We start from the raw sequence: 22,313 nt of genomic DNA, 5'->3' as shown, positions 1-22,313 counted from the left end.
TCAATGAAGAATGTTGAGCGAGGCTTGATATCAAGCTTCCTCTTGGGATAGGCATATTTCTTAAGACAATACTCGAACCGGTCCCAAAGATAAGAAAACTTCATTTTCTCCTGGGAGCTTGAAACTACAAGTCACGGAAGAACTGCCAAAAATCAATAATGGATTCATGTGGAGCCCTCCGTTGCTGTAACATTTTCTGGTCAAGATGGTCTAGATCAAAATGATAGAATGTGTCTTCAATAAGATCACAAAAATGCTCAAATGAGTGCATGGTGTCAATAGGTAGGCTGATCACCCAATGAAATGGAGATTCGAGAAGTGTGTATGCAAGAAGCAAACCGACCTGTTCATCAGAAAACTCATCTTCCTCATGAATCATTGAAAGGAAGTTATGTAAGTGCTCAGGCCAGGCCACTTCACCTTCACCATCATACGTGTGAGTGGAAAAGAGATCGAAAAGCTTCCCCAAGATGGAGACATCTTCACGATTCGAAAACACCCCGGGGGAAGAAAAGAATGCAAGACTCCATGAACAATATGCAAAGGTTCAAAATTGGATGAGAGGACAATTCTTGTCATCAGGCCCTCCTTATAGTACCAGAAATGTTGACGGTGTTGGACCTGCCAACATGTCAAGGGGATCTCCCCAGTAAGAAGTCCCAATTAGACCTGAGACCGTTTGATGTAGGAGTCCCAACAGTGGGTCGTAAGGTAATGCCTTGACTTCGATGTCACACAGAGGCAAGTAAGATAACTTTGTCAATAGCAAGGGTGTGACTGATGCAGTGAGTCAAGGAAGGAGTTTGAGAGGTTCCAACACTTCGAAAGGGAAAGGAGGTGAAGGTGAGTTCCAGGTTGAAAGGGATCAGTCCCAACTCAGCTAGGAACACACAACACAAAGGACATGCATAGCTTCCGGCAGAGCAGTCCACTCGAATGTGGCAGTCACATCATACAAGGTAAGATAACACGTACAACACTCATGGATCAGTCCGAGACGAGTGTGACGATTGTTATAGCAAGTTCCAAGTGAAAGGTCTGTCTGATGTCTGGAAGAGAAGTCGACATAGACGGTGAAAACATTAACAACATATGCAACACATTAACAACAATATTCATATAATTGCATGTGAATCAGTTCATACATAATTACGTAAGTTAAACAACATATATCATTAAAGCAACCGCAATAATCCAACTACAATAACAACATATGCATGAAAATGTGCTGGCTCTTATTACATAAAGAAGCGTAAGTCACAATCACACAATACATCCATGTAAACTTGCTAGCCCCAATAGTGGAACGTTACAGCCACATCTGCCTTCTCCTCCAAAGAGATGTACTAGCTCCGTGCAGTGGAGAAGCCAAGGCACATTACAATATTGTCCAAGCCTTCTTCAAGATAGTCTTAGTAGAAGCTTGGCTGACCAAAAGCCCATACAATGAGCTATGAGGGACTATTTATAGCAAAGGGTGGGGTGACCCTTGACATTCCCCTTTGTGACCATTCAACTACCCTCATGAGTCTTCACCTACTATATGAATGTTACATCCACTCTTGACACTTGAATTACACTTGACATGACTCAACATTACAAACAAGACAAACTAGACATCATTCTAACTTAGACAACCATAGATGTCCAATTGCTCGACATTCTGATGTTGATCAATAGTGACATATTGATGCCAAGATTGGTAGTACTTGAGAGTGTCTGTGTGTTCTATTGTGGCATCCGTTTGAAATCTGAACCTTGCCTCCATAGCATCTGGGTACATTGCTCGGGCTCCTCTATCCAACTCGTCTGTGAGCATGCACATCATTGTCTTCAGTGTGGCCGGGCCAACAATGTACTTGCGCATGATGTCTACACTGATAGGCAAGTCTAGGCTGGTGGCGGTGCACATCAACTCGTCGAAGTATGAGTTAAGCTCCTGTCAGACCTTCTTCTTGGTCTTCGCTTGGGTGAGAGTTCCAAGTGATGTGATCGCATGAGTGTGCACTATAACATCCATGCTTTTGAATACTCGTGCATGGGAAGCCTGTATGATAGTGATGAGTTACAATAGGTTTTCATAGTTCCAGATATGACTTTAGATACGTGCTTGCAGCTCGACTGCATTGGCCTTCATCATCTTTGGCAAGTGAAGCGGGACTTCCTTGTACTTCATCATCCATGCTTGCATGTTACCAACAACAAAATGTATGTTCTGCAAGATGCATGTTCTTCTCGCACATCACTGTTGCCATCTGTGGAGATGAATGACTACTTGATGCATGGTACCAAACTTGGAGTACAATGCTTGCATAACTGTGTCCAAGGACAATACTTCATCTAGTATTGCCTTCTTTAGTTCAGCTCAGGCAGACATTGTCACCAAGTTTCCTCCCTTATTGGCCACCTGTAGTTCCTTCGCCATTCGCTCATTCTCAGCTATGAGAAAATCAGCACTTGAGCTAGTGGCTTCAGCATACACTCTAGTTGCATTGGCGAAAGCAGCTGGATGCTTATGCACATCAGTCACGATAACTTGCTATTCAAATTGTGTAGGAGATGTTTGGTCGTCTGGAGTCAGTACTCTCTGAGACTGCACAACTTTGTGATGAGACTCGTTAAAGACGATGTTGTGCATCTCTCCTTTTGGTTGACCACCAAGTATCTCAGTGCCTCCTTGGTCATTCAAGGCTTTCTCATCATCGGGATACAATGAAGTGGGTGAGTCGACCTCTTTGTGGTGAGGCATGAGGTCCATTTCCTGTTCCAACTCCTGCTGCTCCATGTCTGCATCCAAATGTTCAAGTGTCTGTTCTATCTCATGAGAAAAGTCTTGCCCTTGTGATGGTTCACCCTGTTTTCTTGATGCCAGTTGTTTAGATGAATCAACTACTTGTACGGGTGCTGCTTCGTTTGTCTTCTCATGATGTACCCCCTGCTGAATCTGCTGCTGCTGTGCTTCTTGATCCTGTTGGCACAACTCTTGTTCTTTCTGGAGTTGCTCCCTCATCTCATGCAACTCCTTCTCTACTTCTTCCATTCTCTTCTTACCCCTCTTCCTTCATGCGATTCTCTTGTCACACTACTTCCTCTTCACCTAAATAGCCATAGTTGCTTGTTCTACAAGTGGATCTGCTCGAAACTTACAACTTTTCTCTTGCTCCATGTGGTCGATAATCTTCCTCTTCCCTTTGTCGCGAACATGTATGCTTAGATTTGCTGCCTCTGTTGTTGCTGCTACTGTTGCTTTGCTAACCACTCTACGGTGAAGCCGACCTATTCATTGGGTCTGGAGGAATTGTAACAGTATCTCCATGAGTCCTCCTCGACCCAATGACATGCCCCATGGATCCAATTGAACTGCACTCTCACGCAGTGATCCTTCATAATGCAATGTGTGTCATACAGGTTGAAGCTTTGGAGGTCAAAAGGATACTTCCTCATTTGCTCTTCTTCGACATCCGCTTGCTTGATAATCTAGATCGCATATAACCCAATCTGCAATCGAAGATCAGGCCAAGGTGCCTTCTTCTTCCGTTGCATTCTAGCTATCAACATGCCAGACGGTGAGGCATACCAATCTACAATGCCTAACAATGTCTTCATCGTTTCATCTGACATGTAGGGTGGATCCTATTCGAATATCAACCTATACACTGGGGTGACAAAATGGTTGGACAACCGTATGATCACTCCTCTGAAGCTGCATTTGGACAACAACTTGAAATACGTGTTCACAATAGTCTCCGCCGGTGACCATGCCCACTCTAAGCTCAGGAACTGATGTCGAGCACATACTACATCTAGAATGTAAGAGAGCATATAAATCTCTGCATGCATACCCTCGGGTGACTGTCGAGCCTTTGTGACTTGTTCCTTCAGCTAGTGAGCTAGTATGCCAGAGCAGTTGCATGGTCTTCCTTCCCTAGCCAGTTGGTCCAATGTGATCACCCAACTCTAAGGAAAGGTTTCAATGCTTGCTTGGCCACTCAGCCGACATGCGAATATGACCAAGTATTGCTACACCTTCCTCAATATCTTTGTCTTATAGATCTGGTTGGGTGTCATCCTGAAGCGAGTTGACTCCTTTACCCAATCCTTCAGAATGTCTCTGGAGTGAGCTCTACTATTGGGCAAGCTGAATGGAGGAGTCATGAGAGTCATGGGCTTAGTCATATGATACATCTCATCATAATCTCATGCCCAAAAGGTTGCAATCTTCGTCCCACGAACACTGCTCAAGGTCATCGTCTCGAGGTTAGTGTGAGAAACAATCTAGTGAATCATGTCTGTGCATGGGAACACAGGCTATCTGCATGAAATCCGGGACAACCTGGACTTATGAATGTTCACATACACCTTACGGTCTTCAAGGTCTTCCCCAAAAGTACCTGCGAATGTTTCATTCACCTCTTAGCACTTCGGTTTGATGTCCTTGTCTAGATAAAGCTTCGTATCTTCGTGGATCGACAGATTAGAGGACACCTGCTCAACTGTTGCTCCAGCTGCAATACCATCAGTGTCCTGAGATCCTGTCCTCTTGGAAGCCATTGAGATAGATGAACACCTGGAATATCTGGAAACAAGTATCATGCATGGAAAGGAATATATCAGTGAAAACAAAGCAAATCCAGGGAAGGACATAACACATACCTGGGGAATAGATGAGCAAGATTGTGCAAATTTCACTAGGAGGCTAGGTGACTAGCTGCCAAAACTATGCAAAAGGAAGTCTGGGCTATCTGGGAGGCTGGACTGGCTACTGGATCTGCGAAATGCACTATCTAGTAAGGCAGCTAGTTGCTAGGATTGCACAATGCACAATTCTAGCTGGGAAGGATTGTTCGCATAGGGACAGATTTGCGCAAATTTTTGGGCCAAGCATCCACCGTCCTCTAGAAATGCGCAAAACATTCCTGGAGTCTAGTGCTGGTCAAGAATGCACAAATATGGATAGGAAGGTGAGCCTTCCTTCCCCAGATTGCGTAATGTAGCCTTGGTGAAGGCAGAGCCCGGGCCAAGGTTGGCCCGACTCGCCGACGGGCAACTGAAAGCAAGTAAGACAATGAAATGCATGGTGACACTAAGTGATAGCAGAAGTGATTAACAATGCATGCAAAACATGAATGAAAGAATCAACAGACAGATCAACATGCATGTGGGTGAGGTAGTTCGCCGGTTGGGTGAACGTCCATGCAAAATAGTTTCACGCATGTGACAACAGTGAGATAGCAACAAAAACTGAAACAGATCTAGGAAAAGCTATAATATCTATATATATATATATATATATATATATATAAATGATTGCAGTCATTCAAATAAATCAAGCAAACAACACTCACACAAGCGAATACACAAAAAGCAACAGAAATGCTGAAAAAGACAAGTTGAGGCCACTTACACATGAATAGCTAAGCTGGATGTGTCGAAGAGTCCTAGATGTGCCGTGGGATGTCAAAGCTCCAAGATCGATGTGAATGAATGAGATCTGATGCGTCGAATAAATAAGTTTGGTCTCATGACGCGCATGCCACAAATCTAGGAAAAGTGACACTTGTAGGGAAACTTCTAAAACAACTTTGTATGTAAACCCCCCCCCCCCCCCCCCCCAGCTACTAAAAATAGCTCCATAAATCATGGAATGCATTTTTCATGTTGTCTCTTGCTATTCTGGGAAGTTAAAGTCATGCATGCATGCAAGTCAATTTTTCCCGGTCTCGGGTGGAACTCGTCAATCGGACTATCCATGCATGCAAGTGCTCAACTACTTGGGAAAAATGTGCATTCCTAGCTGGGCGTTGGGCTGATTTCCAGGAGGTTTACGCAATTTCTAGGTAGAGCAACTGACTGCTCCCTAGATTTGTGCAAATCTTGGGCTGAACAACCTGCTGCTAGGAAAATTTGCGCAAATCCTGCTAGGAGGGTTGGCTGGCAGAATTGCGTAATCCTGGAGCTCGATACGCTCTTAGAGAGGATTGCACAATTCCTGGAGGGAAGGCTGCCTGCCTTCTAGAAATGCACAATTCCTAGTCATGGGATGGAAGCACTTCACATAGAGCTGTTGGCTTGACCGCCTTCCTGACAGCTTACGCATCCTCTCCCTCTTGGTCGAGCACCTAAAGGTCCTCTCCTTAACAGTCGAGCCTGCTTACGCATCCTTATCAGTCGAGCCCTCTCCTTAACAGGGAAGCTGCTCAGCCTGTATCTGGACCAAGTCTGAGTAAGTATCCTCTGAGGGGAATGGATAAACTGTGATCGACAGGTTGCCTTTATGCGAGGAAAACACTGAAGCTTGAGTTCTTAACGAAGCAAGACAAAGTGTTGTGTAAGGTTGGTAGGGGGACTCCAATACAGGCTAAGGAAAAATTTTGGAGGGTGGTTGTAGCTGTTACAACACGCTGGTGAAATTTTTGAATATGTATATGACTTTGCAGTGAGATCGAGATTTGTGTGGTGAAGGGAAGTAGATAGAGTGAAGCCGACCTTCGACTTGATAGTCAGAGTCAACCTCAAATTTGTTGCAGTGGGGACCACACACACACACATATAATTTTAGGCTGCTTTATAAAGGAGCTTCAAGAGGTCGGTAATAGATCGAGAGTTAGAGTTAAAGTAGAAATAACTCCAAACAAGGAGAGAAATTTTGATTAAACAAAAGGAGAAAGGTGTTTTCCACTAGAGTGAAGGGGAACGAAGTCATAGACATGTGGACTTCAAAGCCAAAGACAAAAGGGAGAAAGTACATTATCACTTTGATTGTGAAGGCAGAATCTTGGGTTTATTTGGTAGGCCATTGTAAGGGCCGCTATCAATATGTTAAATAATTTCGATTAATTTCTTATATTTTTAAGGTCTGATAGACCATATTGGTCTTAGTGGACATTAATCATCATCATCATCATTTTGGAATATGGATTCTAGAATTTTAATTTAACTATCAATATTTATTTGGTGGATGATAAGGACTTAACTTCTACAAAATATTTAGGAATATTCTTGATAGTGTTTTTTGAATAGTGTGGAATAACCTATTGAAGATTTTTATATAACCCAACATCGAACATCAAACCCTTCAAACCAAAGGTTATCAATTTAGCCAGCATTGAATTGGACAATGCCACAGAATCACTATTACATAAAGGTCTCAATTTTTCCATAGCACCCAAGAAAATACTGGTAGGTGATGTCATTTTCAATATTGAGGTTTCCATCAAAGAAGTTGACTCTATTGAAGCTGAAGAAATTTGGTGGGATGTAGCAAAACTTCTGAGAAGTGCCAAACCTCCTCCCTGCAACATATCAAAAGACGATAAAAGGGCTTTGATCAAACTTAGGAAAAATAAAAATATTGTCATTTTAAAAGCTAATAAGGGTAATGCTACTGTGATTATGAATAGAACTGATTATAATAAAAAAATGGAAGAACACCTAAGCCAAAGTGGCTGCTACAAAATTATAAACAAGGACCCTAGCAACAAAATCCTTAAACAAGTCACTAAGAGAATTAAAGAATCATCTCTAGATGATATTATTAAAAAGAAAATCACTCCCAGCAACTCAATTACTCCAAGAATATATGGAGCTCCTAAAATTCATAAGTCTGGCATCCCTTTGAGACCCATAGTAAACACTATAGGATCCCCTACTTACACTCTTGTGAAATACCTTGCAAAAAAACTTAGACCTTTATCTGGAAACAACTCCTCATACATAAAATATTCCGCATCCTTCATAGAATGGATAAAAAACCTAAAAATGAATGAAGAAGATCTGATGGTTAGTTTCGACATTGTATCTCTCTACACTATGATACCTATTGATGAAGCTATAGACATCATGACAACAATCATTGATGAGGAAACCATGGATCTTATAAAACTCTATTTGAAATCCTCATATTTTAATTTTGATGGGAAAATTTATTAACAAACCTACGAAGTAGCTAAGGGCTCTCCTTTGTCTCCCATAATAGCCAACCTCTACATGGAACACTTTGAAAAGATTCGTAGATGATGTTTTTGCAAAATGGAGACATGGGAAAGAAAAATTAGAAGCATTCCTTGCTCACATCAACATGTCTGATCACATTAAATTTACGATTGAAATTGAAAAAGACAATCAACTCCCTTTCCTTGATATCCTTCTAACCAAGAAAGAGGGTGGCCTAAGTTTTCAAGTCTTCAGAAAAAAGACCCACATAGAAATATATCTGCATGCCAACTCTCATCACCATCCCAAACAAAAAACTGGTATCATTAAAACCCTAACCACTAGAGCTATTAGAATATCAGATCCTAATCACTTAAACCAAGAGTTGAACCATCTTCACCAAGTCTTTGAAGAGAATGGATACCATAGGAGCACCATTAACAAAACTATCCAACAAACCTTAAATAGAAAAATCATAAAAAGGCCCATAAACACACCAAATATCTCTCTTCCTTACATAAAAGGTACCACAGACAAGATAGCTAAAATTTTAAATAATCACAATATCAATGTGGCTTTCACCCCACCCAATACCATTCAAAAAATAACTGATTCCGTTAAACATCCAATAAACCCTAATCAGCAAAAAGGAGTATACACAATCCCTTGTTCATGCGGTAAAGAATACATAGGAGAAACATGTAGATCCCTCAACATAAGGCTAAAAGAACACGCTGTTGATATTTCTAGAAATAGAGCCACAAAATCTGGCTTAGCTGAACATGCCTGCTCATCCTCACACTACATTTGCATGGAAGAAGCTAAACTTGTCAAAAGAGAAGACCACTATTTAAAAAGAAAAATTAAAGAAGCAATTGAAATTGAAAAAAGAAATAACAACCTGAACCATGATGATGGTTTAAAACTAAGTAGCACTTGGAAACCATTAATTAAATCTAGTATTATCATTAACTAATTATAATTTAAATTTAAGAATAATTTAATAATTAATTATTTTATTTATTAAAATGAATTTTAATTTAATTTAAATAACATAAGGGAAATATTATTTTATAATATCATTAACTAATTATTTAAGTTATTAAATAAAATTAGAATTAATTCAATATTTAAGCAAATAATTTATTAAAATAGATTTTAATTTAATTCAAATAACATTAGGACTAAATTATAATATCATTAACCAATGATATAATTTATTAAAGTAAATTTAAGATAAATTTAATAATTAATTATAAAATTTTAATAACATAAAGACAAAATTATATTTTAAATATCAAATTTTGGATTATCATTCTAGCCGACCCATCAACTAAGCATCATTTTTGTTTTTACTCACACATATTTATATATTATGATCTTAGCTCTTTATATCACATCAATCTTCTCAAGAGTGATGGCATTCCCCTGAAGATGGACTCATTTCTAGTCTGAAATGTTGGGTTATATAAAACTCTTCAACAGGTTATTCCACCCTATTCAAAAAATTATCTCCACCTGTATGGACTCTCTATTAAAAATTCTTGATAGTAGTTATGAATCAAAGTTGAAATTTATTTTAAAAGTATTTAAACACTTTTTATCCTTTTAATTAAATTGATTAATTAAAAAATTGTCATGTGTGTTATCACTCCACTAAGCTCTCCTAGGTTGTACTCGAAGATGCTTGGTAATATATAAATCTTCAATATCGTTCTCTGAACTATTGGAATGGATGATGGTTTGGATCAAGTCAGATGATTGTTTCAACTCTATTTTCACTCAAGACATGCATGAACACCCTCAACTTTACAAGGCTTTAGACCACTAATGCTCAATAGTTTATAGATTCAATGGATAGATGGAGAATACTAACTGTACCAACATATGCATACATAAACACATATGAATGGCTAGCTACAGGAAGTAAATGAAGCTTGCAAATCTAATTTATCAATGCAGAGATAAGATGACAGTTATCTGGCATTAGACACAGAAGAAAACATGAATAACCTATTCAAGTGCAAGCATAGAACAAAAGAGAAAATGGGAATTGAACATGTAACAACAAAAGAAGCTTATATTGTTGGAATGAAGATGAGAAGCTAGAGGAGTAGAGTCTCCACAGTCTCCAAAATTTGAACCCTTATTCTCTCTAACTTTCAGCCTTTTATAGGCTTGTTACAATGCTCTTAAACCTTTTGAGGCTCGACTGTCCTAATCTATCCCCTCTGTCTTTTAACTGCTTGATGCCACAACTAAATAGATATGAGTGAGAGGGCTCCTTTTCTAACAGTGCATTAACCAATTTTGGTAATTCGCCACGCTGGCAGGTGGCTCGCTCGTGCCGGCGATTCTCCTGTTGGAAATAATACTGAGAGGGGGGGGGGTGAATCAGTATTAGCACATCATATAATTTTTAATTTTTATACTCAGATTCATATACGCTACTTCAGTTAAGGATATCCGCGTATATACGCAACTGTGTTAAATGCAACTAGCGTACATCCAGTAAACTTATGATTCAGTTAGTTCATCTTTAGTGAATGCATCAGAACATTATTAACCATATGAACAGTAAACAGGTGCAGTAAAACAGAACAGATCATCACACACAAGAAGCACACATGAACACCATGATATAAGGTGGAAACCCAATGTGGGTGAAAACCACCTGCTGCAATTTGTCTCTATCTTCCTTTAATAAGAAACTTCTTTTTACAATAGTACTGGTGTAGTCTTATACCAGTACGCAGGCTTCTACCTGTAGAAGGCTACAACCTTCTTAGCTCTTGTACTAGCCGATCCATTTACTAGTACGTAGGCGCCGACCTACTGAAGGCTCCAACCTTCACTCGTTTTCCAGCTGCTACTGGAAGGGAGCTCCAACCCCCTGGCTCTTGTACTGGCTGATATGTTTACCAGTACGTAGGCACTGGCCTACGATCTTCTTTCTTCCTCTAGGGACCATGTTTCATTAATTTTCATATTGGATACTCCTGAAGCACAACATCATAATCTGAATCACCAATCTTTGAATCACCCAATACTGAAACACTGAAACCCTGTCAACAACACAGTCACCAGAACACAGAACAGACAAATAAATATGCAACAATAACCAAATCATATCTCATAATGTATACGCTACTACGATGAACCAAACTGGTGTACATACGCGCTTTTACCAAAGCCAACCCGCGTATAGATCTGCAAATATTTACTCATAACTTTGCAACTGTTCCTGACATCAGTCATACCCAGATCATAACTTCATACAATAAAACATGCGTCAATAGATCTAGTCTATCCATAATCAAACCATATAATGATAAACATTCCAAGCCTTAAGATCCCGATCCATCGTTCATCCTCCTCCACATGAGTGCATCCTTGGTTTAGATCAATCAAGGCATCACCAACCCATAACCAGCATCTGGATCTCACACTTCATCACATCTTCATCACTTGCAGACATTCTCCTCTTGGCCTAATGATCTTCTCCTTATATAGGTTTAGGCTTATCTCAATACCATGGTCCAAAACCATGTAGAACCAATACCTTGGACCCAATACCAGGGGTCGACACTTCGGACCAAATACCATGGACCAATACCAAAATACCATGGACCAAATACCACGGACCAAAACCATGGTTTCCGACATGTACGCGCCTTTCCTTCTGTGAACCTGCGTGTGTACGTGTACACGCCTTTTGCTCCGCTAACCCGCGTGTATACGCACTTTCATCACGGTCAACCTGCGTATACCTCTCTCTTGACCTGCTGCACTATGATCTAGTTGCCACCAAGGACAACACTTATATCATACCTCTGAGTGAGTTTCTATCAAGGACAACACTTGAATCATAATGCCAATAGCTCCATGATCTCTTTGGGTTGATTCAGCTGCATCGTGCTGGGATTTTTCCCCTTCCGGCCTCTGTCCATCGGCCGCTATCTCTCAGTCAAATCCCTCTTCTAGCGTGTAGACATTATTGCATAACACCTCTAAGGATGGTGGCCACCTGTATTGTAATCAAATGGGTTTTCCGGCCTTTGAAATCCCTTCAATCGACCCCTTTCTGTTAACATAGAGGAATGCTACAATATTGTGGAATTCACTGTTCTTCCGGACTTCAAAAGTCCTTAAATCTAGTCTATTCTCCCATCGATTCCGTCCTCTGAGTCGCTATCGCATGTCGCACATGCCCTGTCCCTGTGTATTTTCTTTGTATTTTAGAAATACAAAACATTGTGAAAATAACATGAAAATGGCTCCCTCCAGACTTCAAATATTATATATTTCTCTTCACGAACCCTTTCAGGTCCGGGTCTTATCACATCGGCACTGCTCTTTGTATTTCGTTAAATAACGAAATACGTGAAAATACATTAAACATTCCTTATCTGCGGATCTCAAATCTTATGAAATAATATTTATATAACCGTCGGGTCTGGTTCATTGGATCACATATATCGCGTGGACCCGTGGTAAGTCATATGGCGTAGCTTATGCCGACGCGATCCGCCAATGCCGATATTGGTGATCATAGTATCGCTTGGCCCGGGGTCCCGCCTCTGCGTCATGACATTGCTGATTGCAATCCATCGCTTTTTGCGATCGCACCATCTTTGCCTTGGGTATACTCCATCTGCCTCCGATCCTTGGTTTTTCACTATTTTTATGTGTTTTTTGCCTCCTGATAGTGCTTTTCTGCCATTCCAGGGGTTCTTCTCCTACGCTGGTCTTGATATTTGGCATGATTTTATTGGCTTTTGAAGACTTAAAGAGCATATTTGGACCCATTTGGATCACGATCCGATGCATTTATAGATGCGAGAGTAATATTTTGAAGACTAGCTTATGGCCAAAGCAGAGCAAGAGGAGATGCGGCTGCCAGAGCTTAAACAGGGGACATTTATGCCAAAAATAGTAGCATTTCACCTTAGGGGCTAACACTGGCTCCTTTTGGGGATGAAAGCCTCCTTGTGAGGTTTCAAGAACCACAGACCAATGCCTTTCCTGTAAAACCAAAATCAAATCTATCTCTTGGTGTTCCATTGGGCATGGAGTTTATTTTGCATAAAAAATAAAAACTGAAAAACATATTTACAACATCAAGGCTTTAAAGCCTTAAATTAAATAAAGTTTCAAGAACTGCCCATTGGCTGGGCCACCAAAAACATCTTCTCCTTCCAGACTTTGCAGAATAAAGGTATTGTTCTGCTGAATTTGAGTGATGACAAACGGACCTGTCCATAAGGAGTCAAACTTACCATGATTACCTTTCTTTTCCTTCAACGCATCCCATTTGAGAACCCAGTCACAAACTTGGAAATTGTCCACTTTTGCCTTCCTGTCAAAGGTTTTTTTTATTTTCTTTTGATTTTCTTTTGACTTCTCAACCAGCTACTCTCTGATCTGCTGTAATTCAACGAGGTTATTCATTCTCCTTACCATGTCATTTGTTTCATCCTATTCTTCTTTAAATAATTTCACCACAGGGAGAATCAGCTAGATAGGGAAAACAACATCAGTGCCATAAACCAACTTAAATGGGGAAATTCCTATGGAATTCTTGTTGGTAACTCTGTCAGCCCACAGTGCAAACTTCAACTTGGAATCCTAGCTCTTTTTGTTGTCCTCCAATAGTTTTTTGATTATCCTTACAAGACTCTTGTTAGATGATTCTGCAAGGCCATTGCCTTGAGGATAATATGAGGTAGAATGCACCAATTGGATGCCCATGGATTCACACATGTCAACCAATTCTTCTGCCCTGAAAGCTGCTGCATTGTCAGTGACTAGTTTGGTTGGGCAATCAAATATAGTGAAAATATTCTCATTCAAGAACTTTATGGCAACTTGATGATTAGCATTCATAGTGGGTATAGCCTCAATCCATTTGGTGAAATAATCAGTGGCTACCAAGATCCATTTGTGCTGGCCACTGGAATGTGGGTTGATCTCGCCTATAAAGTCCAAGCCCCACTGTTGGAAGGGACCATTGGTGTGTACTGGCTTCAAGGGTAGAGATTTTAGCTGTTGTCTTCCTGCAAACCTTTGAAATTTGTCACAAGATTTCACAAAAGAAAACACATCAGAGAACAGAGTAGGCCAATAATACCTAGCTCTCAGGATTTTGTGAGATGTGGTTTTCCAATAATGATGCCCTTCACAGATGCTAGAATGGAATTGGTGCATGGCTTCCATAGATTGTCCTTTATTTAGACATCTCAAGAGGATTCCTAATGGGTCTTTCCAATAAAGCAGGTTTTTATTAATGCAGAATTTGGCTGATATGAGCTTAATGGCCCGGGCTTGACTTGAGCTAAGCCCTGGAGGAACTTCTAGCTTCTACAAAAAATGAACTATTCTGGAATACCATTCACAAGTGGCTAGATTTTCAGCTAAAGGCTGATTCTGCTCTTGCTCTTCTGCTGCTTCCTCTGTCTGCTCATCACCTGAATTTGAACCCATGCAATTGACATCTAACAAACTGCAATTTTCCTCAGCCATAAGTTTAGCTCTCTTTCCATCAATATCTGGCTGAGTTAAGACATGCTTTACTGAGGCTAAAGGTACATATGCAACCACTTTGGAATGAAAAATATAAATTCTGAATGCCTTTAAAGATTTTATGAGAGCATAAGCTTGTTTTTCAATAAGGTCATACCTTATTTCAACATCCCTCAGAGTTTTGCTAAAAAGGGCCACGGGGTGCTCTACGCCTTCATCATTTTTCTGCAACAAAACTACTATAAGTGTATCATAAGAGGCAAAAGAGAAGATATAAAACTCCTTGGTGTAATCTGGGCTGATTAGAGTAGGAGCTTCCATGATATCTTGTTTGATGGCCTTAAAAGAGTTTCTTGCAGCATTTGTCCATTTTATTTCTGATCCTTTCTTCAGCATGGAAGTGATGTGCTTCACTAGCTCTGCAAAGTTTGGAATGAACCTCCTTACAAAGTTAATCTTTCATAAGAAAGATTGAATGTCCCTTTTTGACCTTGGGATAGACAATGTCTGAATTGATTGAATTCTTGCTGGATCAATCTTCACACCTTCAACAGAAACAATATGTCCCAGAAGTTTGCCTTCTTCTAGAGCAAACTATGACTTCTTTGGGTTCACAGAAATTCCAAACTATCGACACTTTAGAAAAACCACCTTCAAATGCTGCAAACGGTCCTTGTAAGTGTTGGAAAAGACGGTTATGTCATCAAGGTAAATAAGGACAAGCTTGTCCTTCTCTCCCACAAAGGCTATGTCCATGGCCCTCTGAAAAGTAGCCCCAACATTCATCAATCCAAAAGGCATCTTGGAGTACATGAAAGTGCCCCAAGGAGTAGTGAAGGCAGTCTTTTCCTGATCTTCTGGATGTACAACAATCTGATTGTAACTTGAAAATCCATCTAAGAAAGACATGACTCTAGCCCCTGAACCTTTTTGCAGCTAGTGCTCCATCTTAGGCAGGGGTAGTTGTCTTTTTTAGAGCATTTATTTAGATTCCCGAAATCAACACAAAGCTTGATTTCTCCATTCTTCTTTCTTACTACCACAAGGTTAGCTATCCACTTTGAATACCTTAGGGGAACTATGATCTTGGCATCCAGTAGCTTCTTGATTTCTTTCTCAATCAAAGGCAATAGGAGAGGGTTGATAGGTCTTAATTTCTGCTTAAAGGGATGGTGTTCTTCTCTAGCGGAATCTTATGCTGAATGACATTGGTGTCATAGGTCTTAAGATCACTGTACTCCCAAGCAAAAATATCGGAAAATTGTTTCACCAGGGTGCAATACTCGGAACTCTGGGCATAAGACAAGTGAGTGGATATATTTATGTATTTTGGATGGGCTGGACTCCCTAAATTATGTTTATGAACAACAAACTCATTTTTGTTTTTGGCAGGCTTATAAGGTACGTCATTATGATCAAACAACTTCTCTAGGGGCACCAATCCTTTGGGTATATAGTTACTAGGCAGCTGGACAATGCTTTCGGGGCCAATCTTGTCCTTTAGCGTGGTTTGGTTGCATTCTTCCATGGTTTCATTTTCTTGGTCGATGTGCATTTCACAAAATTTCTCAACAACTTGTAAAAATATATTAATTTCATCATCGTCTTCAAAAACTTTCCAGTATTTGACATTGTTAGATAGAGATGGTCTATATTCCACTTGAACTTCATAAGTCAATTTAGGAGGCAAAGGAGGAATAAACGTGCTAGCAGACACAACAAGGGAATCAACGAGCTGGTTCTTCATTCTTGGGATGTAAGAAATGTTGAAAATATTAAAAGAGTCCTTAAGTTTCCATACCTCATCTCTGTATGCTTTCAGCCTTGGATGCTTTTCTTGGAAAGTTTTGTTGACCTGTTGAATGATAAGGTTTGCGTCTCCAAACACTTTCAGACCTTTGATGCCCATTTCTTTAGCAACATTTAAGCCCAATATCAAGGCTTCGTACTCTGCTATGTTATTTGTGACTTGAAAAGTTAATTTGAAAGATAAATGAATGCATTCCTATGTGGGGGATGCAAGGACTACACCTACCCCTGTAGTTTCCTTAGAGCAAGCTCCTTCAAAGAACATGTCCCAAATTTGTGGGCCTTCTTCCTCTGCGATTTGGCAAACTAGTTTCTTAAGCTGCGTGGAGGCCAACTGGGATTCTTCAATCTGAAGAATACAAGCTCCAAAATCAATGTCAATAGCATAGATGGGATGATTAGTGGGATTCCTTTCATCACTGATTATATAAGTCAACTGAGCTTCCTTGTATAATCTCTTACTCTCACCTCCAAAAACTGGGACAGTAGCATAGGACAGATCATTTTGTAATGTTCCACCTAATCTCTTGATCCAACCTCTCGAAAGAAACATGCCAAACTTTGGGGGGGAGATCTGCTACCACAATATCCATCATCATGCTCTTCATGGGCAGCTGAGACAAAGTGATGGCTAGGTCCTTGATTAATCCCAAACATTTCAATTTTCTAGAGTCAAAAGAAAACAGGTCATGATAAGGCTTGGTAATGTAAAGACCCAAATCATCCATGACAGCCTTGGGCATTAAATTATGGCTGGGTCCAGTGTCCAGAAGGAAATTGTGAAGGATTTTGTCATGAATAGTTAGAGAGACATAGAATGATGGGGAGCTGTCTTCACAATTTTCAATCATTGGGCTGAGAATAACAGTTGGCTTGTCATCTTGCAGATTTACATAGTCAGTGGAGGCTTGGATGGCTTTAGGCTCAAGGGCCTCGAGGATGGATCTTTTGAAGGACTCATTCTTTACTAGTTCGATCAGAGGTATAGGTATTCTTAGCTTCTAAATTTCCGATTGAAAACTGAAAGGAGAATGAGACTTGTCAAGGCCTCTTACCTCGTGAGTTGGAGCTTTGAGAATGATGGGATCAACTGCTGGTCGCTTCTAGTTATTAGCTTGTTGTACTGCAGGGACAACAACTCTTTGAACAGGAGTTTCCTTGGCATTATTCATCTTCGACCTTAGATTATATCTGTGCTGATCTTCAATTTGCAGAACAACTTCACCATCCCATTCTTGGTTGATCTGGTCATTGAATAATGACTTTTCATAGGCAGTTGAGGTAAAAAAGGAGGCACTGCCTTTGCATTCTAGACAATGGATCTCATCATCTTCTTCAAACTGTTCTTCTTCCATGACTGCATTCTGGAAAGGGGTATTCACCCTTTGGTCTTCATTGGCATCTTTTCTTCTTTGCAAAATCTGCAACTGCTCATTAACTCTTCTATATGGATTTGGATTTGGATTTCTAGGAGCAAACGTATTACGAACTCTTCCTTTCCCAGGGTGCTCCTCAACCTTTAATTTGGAGATTTCAGAGGCAAATGACTCTATCATCTTGGTCATTTTATTTATCTTGGGATCTGAAGATGATGAAGACTCGTCCCTCTGTCTCCTTCTATCAACATTTCCCTTGAGCTTCTCTGCAGCCATGATGTTTGATTCTACTTCCAAGGCTGCATCCTACATATCAGCCAAAGTAGCACATCGCCTCTCCCTCAATAGTAGACAAAAGTCAGAATCGAAGGCACTGGCATAGGTGAGTTTAGCAGAGGTAGTAGTGGGTTTTACTTCAACTAGTATCTTGCTATACATGCAGTTAATTCTCTTATTAAAATCAGACAACAACTCACCATTTTCCCTCTTTAAGTTCCCAAACTCGGTGTGGTAGTAGAGTATATCGTTCTTATCCCCCCAATGCTCCAGGAATGCAACATCGAAAGCCTCAATATCTGTTATAGATCTTGGGGTCAGTTCTCTGAACCATTTTCTAACCTCTCCATCTAGGATTTGGACAATCATCCACACATCATCTTCACTAATGTCTAGGTTATCAGCATAGCTATAGAATGATTCAAGATGTTCTTCAACTGTAACACCTTCAGTCCCAGTGAACTTAGGCCTATACTTATGATATTATCCAGTAGGCATGGCATTCAAAGGAGTGGGCAGTACTAGAGGCCCATACCTAGCAGCTATGATTCTTTCCATTTGGGTAGGTGCTTGTGGTCCAGCCATAGCTATGGTGGCTATAAGGGTACTGGAAATCTGAATGATAGGGGACTGAGGAGTGACTGATAGGACTAAAGGGGTATGATGGATCGGAGGTGAGGTTTCCTTTGGGCTTGCAACAAAAGGAGAACCTAAAGAATAAGGAGCTTTATGAATCTCTAAGTTTTTTTCTTCACTGCTAGTATTAGATGCTATACTCTCAACATGTATTTATTCTATTACATGATTTTCTTGAAGAGATATAAAATATTGTTTAGAGCTACCTGAACCTGATGCTCCTTTCTGTAATGCCTTTCTTTCTTTGATGATTTTTTTAGGGTCAGATACTGGGTCAGCTTGTGGCTTCTGAGGATTTCTTCGAGTATGCCTCACAAACTGAGCCAGAACTATGAAGTGGAGTCGCCAAGAGGTTCGTCCTCTAGTAGAGTCGCCAGATAGATGATTACAACCGAAAAAGTGCCTAGACTTTGTCTATCATCAAAGCTGGATCTATGTCATCTCCCAGGGAAGCTGAGCTTCAGTTTCCTCTCCCTGGCAACGGTGCCAATTATGTTATCACTCCAAGAAGCTCTCCTAGGTTGTAGCTCGGAGATGCCTGGTAACATATAAATCTTCAATATTGTTCTCTGAACTATTGGAATGGATGATGGTTTGGATCAAGTCAGATGACTGTTTCAACTCTATTTTCACTCAAGACATGCATGAACACCCTCATCTTTATAAGGCTTTAGACCACTAATGCTCAATAGTTTATAGATTCAATGGATAGATGGAGAATACTGACTGTACCAGTAGATGCATACATAAACACATATGAATGGCTAGCTACAGGAAGTAAATGAAGCTTGCAAATCTAATTTATCAATGCAGAGATAAGATGACAGTTATCTGGCATTAGACACAGAAGAAAACATGAATAACCTATTCAAGTGCAAGCATAGAACAAAAGAGAAAATGGGAATTGAACATGTAAAACAAAAGAAGCTTATATTGCTGGAATGAAGATGAGAAGCTAGAGGAGTAGAGTCTCCACAATCTCCAAAAGTTGAACCCTTATTCTCTCTAACTTTCAGCCTTTTATAGGCTTGTTACAATGCTCTTGAACCTTCTGAGGCTCGACTGTCCTAATCTATCCCCTCTGTCTTTTAACTGCTTGATGCCACGATTAAACATATATGAGCAATAGGGCTCCTTTTCTAACAGTGCATTAACCAATTTTGGTAATTCGCCGTGCTGGCAGCTGGCTCGCTCGTGCGAGCGATGCTCCATGATCTCTTTGGGTTGATTCGGCTGCATCGTGCTGGGCTTTTTCCCCTTCCGGCCTCTGTCCACCGGCCGCTGTCTCCCAGCTGAATCCCTCTTCTGGCGTGTAGATATTATTGCATAACACCTCTAAGGATGGTGGCCACCTGTATCGTAACCGAATGGGTTTTCGGGCCTTTGAAATCCCTTCAATCAGCCCCTTTCTGTTAACATAGAGGAATGCTGCAACATTGTGGAATTCTGCCAAAACTCAATGTTCTTCCAGACTTCAAAAGTCCTTAAATCTGGTTTATTCTCCCATCAGGTCCGTCCTCTGAGTTGCTATCTCATGTCGCACATGGCCTATCCTTGTGTATTTTCTTTGTATTTTAGAAATACAAAAAATCGTGAAAATAACATGAAAATGGCTCCCTCCGGACTTCAAATATTATATATTTCTCTTCACGAACCCTTTTAGGTTCAGGTCTTATTGCATTGGCGCTGCTCTTTGTATTTCATTAAATAACGAAATACGTGAAAATACATTAAAAATGCCTTTCCTGCGGATCTCAAATCTTATGAGATAATATTTACATAACCGTCGGGTCTGATTCATCGGATCGCATATATCGTGTGGACTAGGGGTAAGTCATATGGCATAGCTTATGCTGACACGATCCGCCGACGTCGATATCGGCGATCGTGATATTGCTTGGCCCGGGGGCCTGCCTCTGCTTCGTGACATCGTCGATTGCGATCCGTCGCTTTCGGCGATTGCACCATCTTTGCCTTGGGTATACTCCGTCTGCCTCCGATCCTTGGTTTTTCACTGTTTTTATGTGTTTTTTGTCTCCCAATAATGCTTTTTCGCCATTCCAAGGGTTCTTTTCCTGCGCTGGTCTTGATATTCAGCATGTTTTTACTGGCTTTTGAAGACTTAAAGAGCATATTTGGACCCATTTGGATCAGGATCCGATGCATTTATAGACGTGAGAGTAATATTTTGAAGTCTGGCTTATGGCCAAAGCGAAGCAAGAGGAGATGTGGCCGTTAGAGTTGAAACAGGGGACATTTCTGCCAAAAATAACAAGACTACACCTCAGGGGCTAACAATATGAACATGCATTATGGCTTTTAGAGCATGTCGTATTAGTAATCCATGTTATTGTAATGAAATATATTTACTAATACAACTACATTAAAAATATTAATGGAGTTGTTATATGCTAAAAGATTCATTTGTATCTACCATTAATAAATATATAATAATTAAAATAATATTATAAAAATATAATTCTAAATATTATAATTAATAATAAATATTAATTTTATTAATTATTATTTAATATTTAATTCTTATTCAATATTATTTAAAACTAAAATGTAAAATATAAAATTAAACTAAGTTAATTTGAAAAAGAAATAATTAAAAATTAAAACTTAAGAGAAAAACTAAAGTATTTACCATTAAACTATAATAAAATGGAATCAGAGCTCATTTTAATTTGCCCAGCCATGTTGTGGCATTTTTTTCCAACCAGGAATATCATATCATTGAGGGTAAGATTACCATCTAGTGGGTGTAGCATTTTCTGTTGCCGTGTTTATCTAATCATTCAGATGGTACAACCTCAGAGGCAACCACATAATCATTTCTTCATTTCCTCATCCGCTACGTTACCAACGGCTAAGGGATCTGCCACCTAACACAAACCATAGTCGTAGATGAGCTTTCGAACGAAAGTATATTCCCAATACATTAATTAGTTTCCGTTGATTTAAAAGGTCAACCAACCTTCATTCATTCGGAGGTTGAAATATATACGCCTTCGATATAACACGTATAACACATTAAGAATTTCCAGCAAGCCTAGAATTTCAAATTTATCTTTTTTTTCATCTTTTTCACTTTATATTTTATAGATTTGTGAGGGTCAAAAATTTTTGTGATGTTATATGCAATTTTTTAGAACAATTGAGAGGTAGGTTTGAAAGAAGTTATCTTTGAAAAAAGAAAACACAATAGCTTATTAGTCTAACTATATATCACCTATATATTATCAAAAAAATATTTATGAAATGTGTGTCAATAGTGTCTAACTAGAGAATGCCATTACTATCAAGCAATGGTGACAATAAATAGGTGTTGCAACTAAGCATATTGTCTAACTTGACCTTTGTTTAAACCCCCCATTAAAATTTGTAAAGGGAAACCTAAATACGGCATCAAATTTACAATTTTTTTTTCACAATGTCACTTTTAACATTCCAAATGACAAGCCTAGTCTCCATGATAAAGTGGGATAAATTTTCATGGTTAATAATATTGTTATATATATTTTTAAATGTATATATGATTATTTCATATATTAATTATTTTTATGATTATTAATAATTAATATTTAAAATAAACTTAATTAAAATTTATGGTTTATTTTAAGTTTGATAATGTGAAATGTATTATGAAATATGTGTTTTGATGTGTATTATTGACTACATACATATAATTTGAATAACTACACTAGTATATCTTTATAAAATCTAAAATTATAAAATCTAAATAATTTTATAAAGATA

The sequence above is a fragment of the Pinus tabuliformis genome, chromosome 3_2, assembly GCF_031772625.1.
Source record: "Pinus tabuliformis cultivar Carrire ecotype Pingquan chromosome 3_2, CPIR1, whole genome shotgun sequence".
In the NCBI taxonomy this organism is placed as follows: domain Eukaryota; kingdom Viridiplantae; phylum Streptophyta; class Pinopsida; order Pinales; family Pinaceae; genus Pinus; species Pinus tabuliformis.
Note: the sequence above shows the minus strand (reverse complement) of the source record.